Consider the following 14117-nt stretch of genomic DNA (forward strand, 5'->3'; position numbering starts at 1 on the left):
CTGTCTCAAAAATAAATAAACGTTAAAAAAAAAATCTTAAAAATAAATAAATTCATTAAATAATAATAAGTAATAAATAAAATAAATTTTAAAATAATAATTAAAAATTTAAAAAAGCTCGACGCTTTAAAAAAATAAAATCTTAAAAATAAATAAATAATAATAATAAGTAATAAAATAAATTTTAAAACAACACTAATAATTAAAAATTTTTAAAAAGCTCGAAGCTTTAAAAAAAATAAAATCTTAAAAATAAATAAATAAAATAATAAGTAAATAAAATACATTTTAAAATAATGATATTTAAAAATTTTACAAAAGCTCAAAGCTTTTAAAAAAATCTTAAAAATACATAAATAAATAAATAAAATAATAATAAGTAATAAATAAAATAAATTTTAAAATAACAATAATAATTAAAAATTTTTAAAAGCTCGAAGCTTTAAAAAAATAAAATCTTAAAAATAAATAAATAATAATAATAAGTAATAAATAAAATAAATTTTAAAATAATAACAATAATTAATTTTTTTTTTTAAAAAGCTCGAAGCTTCTCGTTCTCTGCAATGTTGAGATTCGTTTTGAGAGACTTCTGTTTTGTCATCTCCTGTCACCCGATGGTTTTTCTGATTGTACATGTAAGTCTTAAAAATGATACACAGTTGGGGCGCCTGGGGGGCTCAGTCGGTTGGGCGTCCGACTTCGGCTCAGGTCATGATCTCACCGCTCGGTCCATGAGTTCAAGCCCCACATAGGGCTCTGTGCTGACAGCTCAGAGCCAGGAGCCTGCTTCGGGAGTCTGTGTCTCCCTCTCTCTCTGCTCCTCCCCTGCTCTTGCTCTGTCTCTGTCTCAAAAATAAATAAAAATATTTTAAAAATAAAATAAAATAGGGGTGCCTGGGTGGCTCAGTCGGTTAAGCGTCCAACTTCAGCTCGGGTCATGTTCTCATAGTTTGTGAGTTTGAGCCCCGCGTCGAGCTCTGTGCTGACAGCTCAGAGCCTGGAGCCTGTTTCTGATTCTGTGTCTCCCTCTCTCTCTGCCCCTCCCCCAACTGTGCTCACTCTCTCTCTCTCTCTCTCTCTCTCTCAAAAATAAACATTAAAAGGTGTGAAAAAATAAAACTAAAATAAAAATAAAAACCTTACACGGTTGGGGCCCCTGGGGGGCTTAGTCGGTTAAGGGTCCAACTCTTGATTTCGGCTCAGGTTTTGATCTCACAATTTGTGAGATTGAGCCCCGAGTCGGGCCCTGTGCTGACAGCACGGGCCCTGCTTGAGATTCTCTTCCTTTCTCTCTGCCTCTCTCTCTTTCCCTCAAAAATAAATAAATAAACTTAAAAAAAAAAATAGGGGCGCCTGGGTGGTTCAGTCAGTTAAGCATCTGACTTCAGCTTCGGTCATGATCTCACTGTTCATGCGTTCGAGCCCCGCATCGGGCTCTGTGCTGACAGCTGGGAGCCCGGAGCCTGCTTCCGATTCTGTGTCTCTGGCTCTCTCTGCCCCTCCCCCGATTGCACTCTGTCTCTCTTTCTCAAAATTAAATAGGCATTAAAAAATTTTCTTTTAGGAGCACCTGGGTGGCTTAGTCGCTTGAGCGTCTGACCTCAGCTCAGGTCATGATCTCACGGTCTGTGGGTTCGAGCCCCGCGTCGGGCTCTGTGCCGACAGCTCGGAGCCTGGAGCCGGCGACGCCTGCTTCGGATTCTGTGTCTCCCTCTTCTCTGCCCCTCCCCCACTCATGCTCTGTCTCTCTCTGTCAAAAATAAATTTTAAAAAAATTTTTTTAAATTAAAAAAAAAAAAAAAAGAAGCAAACATTCATAACCTTACCGCCCGGAGGGCACCTGTTCTGTTTATTTGCGTATAAAATCTGCCTGCCTCCTGACAACTTACTGAGGGTGGATTCCCAGAAGCGGGATTTTTCTAGAGCCCTGGTTTGGCCAAGCCAGAGCAGTTTCCATCAGAGCTGGCAATGGCCACTCTGGAAGGGGTGGGGGGGAGGCGAGCCCTGCTCAGAACCCTCTGGTGCCAGGAGCTGATGGGTGGCTTGCTGCCCAGTGCTTACACGGGACACTACCTCCAGTCCCCTGCCCGCCCCCGGAGGAGGGTGATTTCCTCCTCTTAAGCCACAGGGAAATCAATCCCTTTTCGGCTTTTCTCCCGGGGCTGCGGTAAAAAGCCCAAGCGAGATAAGGAGTCTCCAAGTGCTTTGGAAACGGAAACTCCTTAATCAACAGAAACTACCCCTTGTAAAGGTGGTATTTTTCTGATTATAATAGTCATCCTGGCTCACTGTGGAAGGTTTCAGAGAATGCACAAAGTAGAAAGAACGGACACGTTCACTTGTTTTGGGAGAATGTTTAAAGGCGGGGGAACACGACCACATTCTGAATCGGACGCTTTTCTGCGTATGTGTGTGATGTGAGTGAAAGATATTTTAAAAGAAAGAAAGAAGGAAGGTAAGGGGGGCGGGGAGGAAGGAAGGGAGGGAGGGAGGAAAGAAGGAAAGAAAGAAAAGAAACAAAAAATCAAAATCACCCACATTTGTATCTCCAGCCCGGTTCTCTTAAAAACGCTTACCTTCCTGGGGCGCCTGGGTAACTCAGTAGGTTAAGCAACTGACTTTGGCTCAAGTCATGATCTCGCAGTTCGTGGGTTCGAGCCCCGCGTTGGTCTCTGTGCTGACAGCTCGGAGAGCGTGGAGCCTGCCTCAGATTCTGTGTCTCCCTCTCTCTCTGTTCCTCCCCTGCTCGTTCTCTGTCTCTCTCTGTCTCTCAAAAATCAATAAACGTTAAAAAAATAAAATTGCTTACCTTCCAGGGCACCTGGGTGGCTTAGGCAGTTCAGTGTCCCACTTTGGCTCAGGTTATGATCTCACGGTTTGTGTGAGTTCGAGCCCCACATCGGGGCTCCGTGCTGACAGCTCAGAGCCTGGAGCCTGCTTTGGATTCTGTGTCTCCCTCTCCCTCTGACTCTCCCCCACTTGTGCTCTGTCTCTCTCTCTGAAAATAAAGAAAGAAAGTTAAAAAAAAATCGCATTTTGGGGGTGCCTGGGTGGCTCGGTCGGTTAAGCATCCAACTTCGGCTCAGGTCATGATCTCACAGTTTGTGGGTTTGAGCCCTGCATCAGGCTCTGTGCTGACAGCTCAGACCCTGGAGCCTTCTTCAGATTCTGTGTCTCCCTTTCTCTAACCCTCCCCCATTCATGATCTGTCTCTCTCTGTCTCAAAAATAAATAAACATTAAAAAAAATTTTTTTTAATTTTTAATCACATTTTTGGGGGTGCCTGGGTGGCTCAGTCAGTGAAGCGTCTGACTCTTGATTTCTGCTCAGGTCATGATCTCACAGTTTGTGAGTTCAAGCCCCACACTGGGCTCTGCGCTAACAGCATGGAGGCTGCTTGGGATTCTCTCTCTCTCCTTCGCTCTCTCTCTCTCTGCCCCTCCCCTGCTCACATGCTCTGTGTCTCTCAATATAAATAAATGAACTTAAAAAAATTGTTTCTAAATCACACTTTTTGGAGACCCTCCATGGCCACGGTTACTTGCTGGTGGTACAGCGTTAAGTGAATGAAGTGGCAATGGAAGCAGGTTCCCAGGCTACGCGATGGGCCTTACAGAGCTGCCCTCCCTGAATTGTGCATGAGGCCATCAGGCTGCCCTGAGAGGCAGCAGCGAGGAGCAGCCACAGCAAAACTGCCAGCGTGCACCCCTCCAGGGTGCCAAGAAGGACATCGCCGAGCTGGCCACACAGGGTACATAGGACTTTGTTCAATGCATGGGATTGAGAGCTTCCAAGAAGAAAAGTAGAAACACAGCCAGGCCTTAAAGAGACCAAGCCTAAGAGGGGAGACGAGCTTGAGCACAGGAAACAACCAAAACACGATTAATTACAAACCACCCCCCACCCCCACCAATGAAAGGCTGCAGAAAGTTCCAGGATCCTGGGGCAGGAAGAGGTCCTCGGATATCATTTGGAACTGGAATCTGGGTGCCATCACTTCCCAGCTATGTGACCTCGGGACCAGTTATTTAACCTCTCAGATCGATCTCTTCCTCTGTAAAATGAGACCATACGTGTTATAAGGATTAAGGGAGATAGAGCCTGGAGCTTTGTTAATAGTTAACAGATATTATTTATTGTTATGACCAGGAGCCCAGTGCCCCACCTGTGTTGGCTGTGAGGAAGGTGGCTCGCCCCTACCCGGCAGGTGCATCTGAGCCCCCAGGCCTGTGGGAATGTTCTGGCAACCCCCCAGGGCCCCATTATGACTTTTGCGGGTTCAAGTCACTTCTGCCTTCATGGGCCCCTTCTTACATTAATATATATATATATATGCACATATATTTTTATATACACATATATATAATTATATTTTACAACTGCACTGAATGAATCTATCAATGTACCTATATATAATATATAATACCTATATATAATGTGTAATATGTAATATATTATATTTAATTTATAATAATATGTAAATTATAATTATTATAGTTAAATTATATATTATATAGGTATATTATATATTATATATCACCTATATAATAAATTATATATTATATATTAATATACCTGAAATTACCATAACACTGTATGTTAGCTATAATGGAACTTTTTAAAAAAAATTTTTTTTTAATGTTTATTTATTTTTGAGACAGAGAGAGACAGAGCATGAACGGGGGAGGGTCAGAGAGAGGGAGACACAGAATCTGAAACAGGCTCCAGGCTCTGAGCTGTCAGCACAGAGCCCAACGCGGGGCTCGAACTCACGGACCACGAGATCATGACCTGAGCTGAAGTCGGCCGCTTAACCGACTGAGCCACCCAGGCGCCCCTATTAATGGAACTTTTAAAAAATGTTATATATTAAACATTTTTTCTCAGGGGTGGGTGAGATGGGTGAAGGGGTCAAAAGGTATGAACTTTCAGGGGCACCTGGGTGGCTCAGTCAGCTGAGCGTCGGACTTCAGCTCAGGTCATGATCTCACAGTTTGTGAGTTGGAGCCCTTCGTCAGGCTCTGTGCTGACAGCTTGGAGCCTGGAGCCTGCTTCTGACTCTGTGTCTCCCTGTCTCCCTGCTCCTCCCCTGTTCACATTCTGTCTCTCTCTCTCTGTCTCAAAAATAAACATTAAAAAAATTTTTTTAATTAAAAAAAAGGTATGAACTTTCACTTATAAAATAAATAAATTATGGGAGGTACAGCATGGTAACTATATTTAATAATACTCTTGCATATTTGAGAGCTGCTAACAGAGTAGATCTTTAAAGTCCTCATGCAAGAAAAGAGAAAGAAAAACAAATTGCGCGACTCTGCACAGCGCTGGATGGTCACCGGACTTAACCATGGTGGGCATTTCCCAACATACGCAAGTATCAAATCGTTACGTTGCATGCGTGAAACTAACATGATATGACACGTCCATTATACCTCAATCAAAAACAAAAGCAAAAAACCCCACACTTTTTTCTACCCAAAAGTTCATTTTCTTCCGATTTTATAAGAAATCAAAACCTTTCGGTGAGCCTCTGGAGTGCGTTGGGTGCCTGGTGGGGAGTCAGCCCCCGGTTTCTGGTGACTGTTGCCCACTGGCCCTTCTGCTGTTGGGAGACTTTGATCCCGAGGCCTGTGAGATCCCTATCTCCTGTCCTGTCCTTCTCCTCCTAAAGAACAAACAGCCCAACACATCCTGCTTCCCTCCCTGCTCACCCCCTCCCCAACATCCTCCTTCAGATGGCAGAGGGAACAGGGCGGGGGCACAGAGGCACCGGTATCAGATGGGTAAGTGTCCTGGCTGTGTCACCTACAAGCTGAGTCGCCATGGCAAATCACTCTGAGCTGCAGTTTCTTAATCTGTGAAAGGGAGCTGATAGCACCTTCTTCTCAGGGTGACCGTGAAAGTGTTTTAATTTAATTTAAAAACTTATCCTATGCTGGGGCGCCTGGGTGGCTCAGTCGGTTGAGCGTCCGACCTCGGCTCAGGTCATGATCTCACAGTCCGTGGGTTCGAGCCCCGCACCGGGCTCTGTGCTGACAGCTCGGAGCCTGGAGCCTGCTTCAGATTCTGTCTCTCTCTCTCTCTCTCTTCCCCTGCCCCACTCTTGCTCTGTCTCTCAAAAATAAATAAACATTAAAAATTGTTTTAAAGCCTTAACCTATGTAGCATGTGGGCACATGATAGATGCTAAGAAGATAAATAAACAGATGTCTTCCTTCCCTTGGGAGACTCCCTAAAGGGGTGACAGTTCCACCTGTGCTGCCGACCCCAGTGTCCAGGAGGAGAGAGGACAGAGAAGAGGCTTGGGTGAATTTGCAGTGAGCAGCACCGAACAACATGGATTGTGGCTGGTGAACGTACTCCCTCCTCTGCCCCCTTGGGAGGACAGCCCTCCCTGGGAAGCCATGTCCCTTCTCCCAGAGCCTGGGAAGCTTGGACAGGAACATGTGGCGGGTGAGGGGAAAGATGCTGGTGACAGCCAGATGTACCACCACCAGGTGGCCAGGAGCTCACGGCACCAGGTTAGGGGTTCCATCTCCCGGACGGCGCTGGGGGCTCATGATGTATGCTTTCTGGTCTCCATATAGATCAAAGCCCTCCTGGCCTCAGTCTTTCTTTCTTTCTTTCTTTTTTTTTAATTTTTATTTATTTGTGAGAGAGAGACAGACAAAGTGTGAGTGGGGGAGGGACAGAGAGAGACGGAGACACAGAATCCGAAGCAGGCTCCAGGCGGTCAGCACAGAGCCCGATGCGGGGCTCGAACCCACGAACCGGGAGATCATGACCTGAGCCGAAGTCAGACGCTCAACCGACGGAGCCACCCGGGTGCCCCATCAGTCTTCCTTCAGATGTGTTAGCCTCAGGCACAGGGAAGCTTTTCTCGAGCTGTGTGACCTTGGGCAAGTCCCGTAACCTCTCTGGGCTTCCGTTTGTCCATCCGTAGTATGGGAACTGTCACACCTCACGGGGCATTCGTGAACCTTAAGGGAGAATGTACACAAAGTGCTAAACGCAGTCCTGAGCCGTGTTCAGAGCTGAGTAAGCGTTTGCTGTTATTAAATATTAGTTTTTAGGCCTGCTGGGGTGTTCGGGCTCTGCCCCAGTGGATGTCCAGTCTTGCTTCTCCAGTTCTGACCAGCTGACCGTCTGTCCTTCAAGAAACTTCCACAGAGCTCTTGCCTCCTCTGGCTCAGAGATCTTCTTTATTTAACCTGACCACCAGTTTCTCCGGCTCCACTCTGAGCCCCAGCTGCTGGCTGTTCCTGGCCACACGCCTGGCTGGCGTCCCTCCGGGATCACCTAGGTCCACTGGAGCCCTTGGATCATCCCCGCCTCACCTGGAATTGGGGAGGGACCTTGAAGGAGGAAGGAGTTTGGCGAAGTGGGGGATGGGCTGCAGCCACTTAACTACCCCTCCCCCCCACCCCCGTCCTCCACTCCTGCCCCACAACCCTTTCCCCATCCCCTGCGATCTTTACAAATGGAAGTGAAAACACCCCCACTCTCCTGGTCTAAACCCTCCAGTGGCTTCTTCCGGCGTTTAGAACAAAATCCAAATTCGCCTCTTGGCCGATGAGGCCCACTGACCTGGTCCTGCCCACCTTGCTGCCTTGAGTCACCCCCCACGTCCCCTGGCCAGGCTGACCGTTGAATTCACCAAGCTCAGTCCAGCCTCAAGCGTTTGTCCTTACCTTTTTCCTCCACCTAGAACTCCTCCCCAGTTTTTGGATGGGCCTTAACGTGTCCATCTCAGCTCAGAGGTGGGGAGGGGGGTGCCGGGTGGATGGGTGGCTGGATGGCGAATCATCAGCAGATGGGTATTTGCAAGGGCTCCGATCTCGTGGCGCACGGCCCCATCACCTCCTCCCTCCCCTCCCCCCCAACACACACCCAGAATACTATCCAGGCCCTTTGGACCAGGGAGGCTCCTTCTCAGGCTCACACCCACCTCTGCACACACGGGGCTGGAAGGCTTTACAGAAGAGGCCATCATGTTCTGTGTTTGGCTTCATACAAGCAGCAAGAGGGACATTTTCCATACAGAAAGCCTCTCTAGAAATTAAACAAGTAAATCAAACTGTTTCTGTTCCTGGGGTGGTCCTGCAGGGCTCTTCCTGGGGGAGAGGAGACCTCAGCCCTGTGCCCCATCCCCCCTCTTCCCCGAGGCCACTCAATCTTCCTGTGGACAATGGAGTCTGGTCCGCTCTGATTCCTGGTCACAGCTGATGGGGCAGATCCCTGGGGGACAGAAACATCTGGATCATAACCCCCAACCTGGCATTCCCAGCCTGCTCCAGAGCTGCTGGCAAACTCTAGGGCAGGATATCTGCCTCGGGGCAGATGGGCAGTCTTTGTGTCTGTAAGGGAAGGGGGACAGGCATTTATCTGCCCTGATGTGGTAAATGGCAGAGGAACCCCCCCACCGGAGCAAGCTCACCCCTTCCCAAGGCCTGCAGTCCACCTTGAACCCACGAAGCCGCTAAACAGACCTCCCTCCAGTGGAGTCAACATCTTCCCCCGGGGACAATCTCCTCCCCATGCCCAGCTGGCCCCGGATCTGCCCCGGGCCATGCGGAACACCTGCTCAACCCTTACTTCCACTGCTGCTCTTTTCTTTCTTTCTTTCTTTCTTTTTTTTTTTTTTTGTATTAAAATTTTTTTAGTGTTCATTTACTTTGACAGAGAGCTCGGCTCTGTGCCTATCCCTTAGTCAGAATCCATGGAGACCCTTGTGCACCCGGGCACTATGCTCTGCCTCCCAGGGGGACAGAAGGAGTATAGAACCTGGGCCCCATCCTACTTCTACGGTCAACTTCACAATTCAGAGAGGCACCACCCAGAGCAGTCGTGGGCCCTCGTGCAACTCCCAGAGGCCTCTCAGGGGACCACTAGCTGCCAGCACGGTGCTAGAGGAGACCACTTGAGGACACCGGCGGGGACGGTGGCCCCAAATCCAGAACAGCTGCCCTGCCCTGGGGCCTCAGTGGGATGACATCACCCTCCAGTCCTGACCCTGCCTCTTACGGTGTGACCTTGGGCTGGCCAGGTGGCCTCGGCTTCCTCACCTAGAAAGTTTTTTTTTTTTTTTTTTAAGTTTATCTATTTATTTTGAGAGAAAGAGAGAGAGCATGAGCAGGGAAGGGGCAAAGAGAGAGAGAGAGAGAGAGGGAGAGAGAATCCCAATCTGGCTCCGTGCTGTCAGTGCGGAACCCAACACGGGGCTCGACCCCACGAATCGTGAGATGATGGCCTGAGCCGGAACCAAGAGACGGACTTGGACCAACTGAGCCACCCGGGCGCTCCTAAGAAGTCGTTTTAAAGATTTCCACTTCACAGGATTGCCACGGGGCTAAACGAGAGGACATATGGGGTGGGCTTCACATACAGACTCTGGCACTTCAGAGGAGCTCGGCTATTATGATTCTGTAATTAATAGCTAATGGCTGGCATTTCACTGAGTGTTCTCCATGCTTCGGGCCATTGCGAGGCCCCTCACCTACATCATTAGATTCACTGTGAGGTGTTCAGGGGCCTTCACAGGGCAGAAGCTCCGCAGACAACCCTCCTTTCCAGTGAGCGCAGGACAGCCCCCAACCTCAGTGTTCCCAGCTGCGGCAGGAGGGGCTGGGAGCGATGACCTTCCAGCTCAATGTCCAGAGATCTCTGGGTCTTGGTTTCTCCCTCTGCTGCTCCTCCCTGCCCTGGCCACCCACCTGCCAGCTGGAGGTTCCAGGGGCCTGCCTGTGGACTCACATGCCCTTCTCCCCTACAGATATCTAGAGGCCCCCCCCCCCAGCCCCGCCCTCCCCAGCCTTCAGGCCCCAGGTCACAGTCAGCCCAGCCCCCAGGAGTTGATTTGCAAAGAGGATAAGGGATTGCTCACCAGAGTCTGTCCGTTTCCTGGCCAGCGGCAGACAATCAACCCATTGGTTTTCAATATCCAGATTTTGGGGCGCCTGGGTGGCTCAGTCGGTTAAGCGTCTGACTCTCGATTTGGGCTCAGGTCGTGATCTCACGGTTTGTGAATTTGAGCCCCCCCCCTGCCGTCAGGCTCATGCTGACAGTGCAGAGCCTGCTTGGGATTCTCTCTCTCCCTCTCTCTCTGCCCCTCGCCCGTTCATGCTTGCTCTCTCTCACGATAAATAAATAAACTTTAAAAAAATGTTTAAATGGCTACAATGGAAATTTTATGTTATACATGAGTTGCTACAATTTTTAAAAATTAGTAGTATACCAAAAAACATTGAACCGTACACTTTTTTTTAATCTTTGAGACAGAGCATGAGAGTGGGGGAGGAGGGCAGAAGGAGAGAGGGAGAGAGAGAATCTTAAGCAGGCCCCACATGCAGCACGGGGCCCAACACCGAGCTCGATCCCACAACCCTGGGATCGTGACCTGAGCTGACATCAAGAGTGGGACACTCGGGGCGCCTGGTGGCTCAGTCGGCTGAGCACCTGACTTCAGCTCAGGTCACGAACTCGCGGTCTGTGAGTTCGAGCCCCTCATCGGGCTCTGGGCTGACGGCTCAGAGCCCTGGAGCCTGCTTCAGATTCTGTGTCTCCCTCTCTCTGCCCCTCCCCCGTTCGTGCTCTGTCTCTCTCTGTCTCAAAAATAAATAAACGTTAAAAAAAAATTTTTTTTTAAAAAAAGAATGGGACACTCAACCAACTGAGCCACCCAGGCGCCCCTTGAACTGTACATTTTAAATGGCTGAGTCATAGGGTATGTGAATTATATATCGATAGAGCTATTTTTTTTAAGATTTTATTTTTAAGTAACCTCTACATCCAGCGTGGGGCTCAAACTCCCGAGATCAAGAGTCACATGCTCCACGAACCGAGCCAGCAGAGTGCCCCACAATTGAGTTATTTTAAAATCAGAGCTTCCCTGGACTTCATAATGGCAACTTATCTATTTTTTTTCTCCTAAGGCCCCACCTGGAGTCTGAGCTCCGGCCACAGGGCACAGCCACTGTGTTTTTAGGAGGTTGTGGAAGTGGGGGGGTAACCTCTCTCCAGGAGAGAAAGAATTTGCCTCCTCCTGCTGGCCACTAAAAGAACACTCTAAATTAGCAAGAGGGGCGCCTGGGTGGCTCAGTCAGTTGAATGTCCAACTTCGACTCAGGTCACGATCTCGCAGTTTGTGGGTTTGAGCCCCATGTCGGGCTCTACGATGACAGCTCAGAGCCTGGAGCCTGCTTCGGATTTTGTGTCCCCCCCCCCCTTCCTTCCCATTCATGCTCTCTCTTTCTCTCAAAAATAAACATTAAAAAAAATTTTTTTTAATTACCAAGAAAAATAGCTTGTCAGTTGTTAAGTATCTATCTCAGAAAAATGAAAAATTAAGACATACATGTGATTTAAAAAATACTTCATAGGGGCGCCCAGGTAGCTCAGTCACTTAAGCATCTGACTCTTGATTTCGGTCTTGACATTGAGCCCCGAGTTAGGGTCTGTGCTCAGGGTGAAACCCGCTTAAGATTCTCTCTCTCCCTCGCCCTCTGTCCCTCCCCCGACTCGTGCGTTTTCTCTCTCTCTCAAAAATAAAAATAAATAAATAAAATACTTCATAGAGCTTGAGAGGGTTGTGCAGGGAAAAGCGAGTCTTCCTCCTACCCAAGTTCCCACAACTACCCAGAGGAGGGTACCATTCATTCTCCTACTTCCTTCCAGAAATATGTTCCATGCCTCTCAGGTGAGAGCCTGCCATACATACTGTCCCACACTTTGGTTTTATTCTCTTAACACTATATCTTGGAGATTGTTCCGTGTAACTAAAATTCTTTTTTCTTTTTTTGTAATTGTTAACATTTATTCATTTATGAGAGACAGAGAGCACAAGCAGGGGAGAGGCAGAGAGAGAGGAAGACACAGAATCCGAAGCAGGCTCCAGGCTCTGAGCCATCAGCACAGAGCCCGACATGGGGCTCGAACTCACGGACCGTGAGATCATGACCTGAGCCGAAGTCGGCCGCCCAACGGACCGAGCCACCCGGGCGCCCCTAGTGGGTTATAATCATAATGCTCACAGTCACTTCTAGGAAGAGTTAGGTGATTGCTAGCTGTCCTAGTATAGACAACGGTTTCCAGAAACACTCCTATCACCCATACCCACGCTCCAGATTCAGCTGGGGTCCTGACACAAAGGGGCAGGGAAAGAGGTCATATCACCACGTCACCACGATATGTACCCTTGGCACCCAATGTGGGAAGAAGGTGGACAACGGAGGAGAACCATGGTCTGCATTGTGCAGAGCCAGAAGCGAGTGTATGGAAACCTCTTCCAATTTTCAGATGTGTGGAATCACAAGGCGGGGGTGGATTCAGTTCCCGCCGATGCCTGGTTACAAGAGAACTCGGCACCATTGGGAGGACAGGCGACCACACGGCACATGTAACTATAAATGTGCCACGCACGATTTTCTTCTTTGCTGGGAATCCCGCGGAACAGAATGGATCAGAACACCTCTGTCGTAGGACACACACCGGTAGCAGTGCAAACAGCAAGTGCGTCCGTGTGTCATGCCAGACGTTTTCTATAGCAGGACACATTTTGTTCTGACAAAATTTTGCAGCTCCCGATGAAACAGCACAGAAAATTTGGCCTCCCCAAATGTGACAATATTAAAAATTTAAGATTTGAGGGGGTGGGGGTGCTGGCTGGCTTAGTCGGCAGAGCATATGACTCTTGATCTCGGAGTTGTAAGTTCGAGCCCCACATTGGGTGTAGAGATTCTTTTTTAAAAACTCTTTTGGGACACCTGGGTGGCTCAGTCGGTTGAGTGTCTGACTTCAGCTCAGGTCATGATCTCGGGGTTCGTGGGTTCGAGCCCCACATTGGGCTCGCTGCTGTCAGCACAGAGCCCTTCGGATCCTCTGTCCCCCTCTCTGCCCTTCCCCTGCTTGCACTCTCTCTCAAAAATTAACATTAAAATTTTTTTTAATTTAAAAAAACTTTGAGATTTATGTGACATTACCAATAACAGATTATAAAGCTGGGAAGTTTTTCTTTAAATTTCTTTAACGTTTATTTATTTTTCAGAGAGACAGAGTGCGAGCTGCCAGGGAGGGGCAGAGAGAGAGGGAGACACAGAATCCGAAGCAGGCTCCGGGCTCTGAGCCGTCAGCACAGAGCCTGACGCGGGGCTTGACCCACAAACCGTGAGATCATGGCCCAAGCGGAAGTCAGACGCTTAACCGACTAAGCCACCCAGGCGTCCCGAGAAAAACTTTTCTAACATAATAAAATGAAAAACTTTTTTTCGATCAAACATGCTGGAAGCCTGACCTTACTTTCTCCTTATAGAAAATATAATAAAGTCACTGCTCTCTGAAGAGCATGCAGCCCAAATTGTAGAAAAGAAAAAGAAAAAAAAAGTATTACATGGAATGTCAGGCAGTTAAGAAAAAATGTCTTATTGCTCTGGCTTTACAATTATGGTATTTGTCAGCTTTTTAAAGTTTGTCATTTATAAGAATGTGTTTTTTCAGTCTCCATGAATACCTAATTTTATGTTCTTTTATTTTAATGAGGTCTCCAAATTTTTATAAACTTCAGGCTCCATAAAACTCGAGTTCACCCTGTCCTGATGTAACATGCATTGCTTACTTTGGGTATCTGTCCCAGAAAGAAAGGAAGAAAAGAAAAGAAAAGAAAAGAAAAGAAAAGAAAAGAAAAGGAAAGGAAAGGAAAGGAAAGGAAAGGAAAGGAAAGGAAAGGAAAGGAAAGGAAAGGAAAGGAAAGGAAAAGAAAAAGCCTGGATTAGATAAATGACCTCAGAGACTTCTTCCAGCTCCAGAATTCTCTGTGGGAAATGTGCCCTGCCCCCCTCCTCCCAACAGCTGCGACTCCAGCAGAAAGACAAGGAAGTCCTGTCTTGGAGCTTATCCGAGTCTTTCCTGCTGTACTTGGAGTCCATTTCCGGCAGGCAGACAAAAACACGGGTGTGCAGAGCTGCGGAGGGAGAGGTGAAGACAGATACCTTGAAGGTCCAAGCTTTGGGGGGAAGGAAAGGACAAACGGATAGGACCCAAACCCTAAATGCAGAGAACCGATATAACAGCCTCTCCCCATATAACAGCAATAGTTACCATTTAGAGCTTTCTTTAATTTA

Source organism: Acinonyx jubatus, chromosome B4, assembly GCF_027475565.1.
Source record: "Acinonyx jubatus isolate Ajub_Pintada_27869175 chromosome B4, VMU_Ajub_asm_v1.0, whole genome shotgun sequence".
NCBI classification, from domain to species: domain Eukaryota; kingdom Metazoa; phylum Chordata; class Mammalia; order Carnivora; family Felidae; genus Acinonyx; species Acinonyx jubatus.